Consider the following 1455-nt stretch of genomic DNA (forward strand, 5'->3'; position numbering starts at 1 on the left):
TGTCACGGGAAATCACACTGTGGCGCGGTAGTGAGCCCCGTGACTCGGTGTTTTTTACCGTGACGCGGCAGACTCTGCGTCCATTTTTCCGTCTAAATACATTTTTTGCCCTAATTTTATTCAGCCTTTTTAAGTGTCGATTTATAATTTCGGGCCATTTCTAATTTATTTTTTATTAATTGGGTTAAAATAATAAATAAAAAGGTTTGGGCCAAAATTAAAAATAAACTATGCTTTGACTAAACTTCAAGACTGATCCATGGACTATTAAAAACTGAATTTAATTAAATACGATTTTTAAGCACTCTTGGGATTACATACTGAACCTGACCAATAGTGGCGGTGAAAGATTGTTCATCATCGGGTTTTGTTTCGGGGAGGCATTTTTAGGCGTCTACAATCCCGAAACAATCTAAGTATGTACGACCATAAGCACTTCTGGATTGGCCAGTAGACATAGATTTTGACGAGAAGGAGGAGGCTCTAACCATAGGTAAATATTTCCCATTTAAATTAGTACTTTAATTTTATTAAACTATTTATTTCTTTTACCTTACTTTTATTATTTAAATCAGATGCCAAGGGTAATAATACATTAGTAAGTGCTATAATTCTGTCGATTGACGTTTGGAGTAATAATGACGCCCAATACTATGTTGAATTCAATGATCTATGCCAACCAATTAGAAAAGGTGGACATATTTTGGTTAAATTTATTAGTATGATTGCAAAGATGGAAAGTCGTTGTCTAGTTGGGGAAAAAGATTGGCATGCAATCGACAAGCATTTCAAAGGGAAGATAATTACAAATACAAGAGTAAGTATATTTGTCCTTAACCCATCCCTTTTTATTGCCTAAACATACATAATAGCCGGTCTCTTATTACTCTGAGATTACTTACTGATTTATGTATATCACTAATTTTATTTTTTGAAGGAACACTTTGTGATTCCTCCTGGTGCGGAATATGACAACCAAGCTCTCAAGCGTGCCAATAAATGTTGGAGGCAGTACAAATACTCTCTGAAAAAGCAATATTACAAGCCTTTAGAGAAGACATTAGATGACATTTGTAATCATGTGCCACATGGAATTACTAATAGTCATTGGGTAAAGTTGGTGAAATATTGGGATTCGAATAAAGGGAAAGTATGTTCAATACTAATCTTACTATGTATGAAACAATATTTAATATCTAATTCAAAATTTTATGATAAATACATACTATTTAAATGTGAATGAAGGATATGTCAGAATGCGGTAAAAAAGCACGAGCCTCCCAAAATCAGTTTCATATATCTGGCTCTTAAAGTTTTGCAAACTGACAAGCTTATTATGTAAGGACTATATATGTCATTTTATATTTACTTAGGATGGTATTAAGAGAATTTATTTTTATACGTGGTTGATATTGTTGAATTTTCATATTAAAGCTCCTGTTGCATTATTATTTA

The 1455-nt window shown here is 32.9% G+C and overlaps 1 long non-coding RNA gene across 1 annotated transcript; it reads left to right on the top strand.

Annotated features, from left to right (window-relative positions):
- The first annotated feature begins 342 nt into the window (after positions 1–342).
- On the top strand, positions 343–1240 carry LOC110713249. The gene is made up of 3 exons (XR_002509843.1): positions 343–493; positions 576–817; positions 938–1240. It is a non-coding gene; the product is annotated as an uncharacterized LOC110713249 (long non-coding RNA).
- The last annotated feature ends 215 nt before the right edge of the window (positions 1241–1455 follow it).

Source organism: Chenopodium quinoa, unplaced genomic scaffold (assembly GCF_001683475.1).
Source record: "Chenopodium quinoa cultivar QQ74 unplaced genomic scaffold, ASM168347v1, whole genome shotgun sequence".
In the NCBI taxonomy this organism is placed as follows: domain Eukaryota; kingdom Viridiplantae; phylum Streptophyta; class Magnoliopsida; order Caryophyllales; family Amaranthaceae; genus Chenopodium; species Chenopodium quinoa.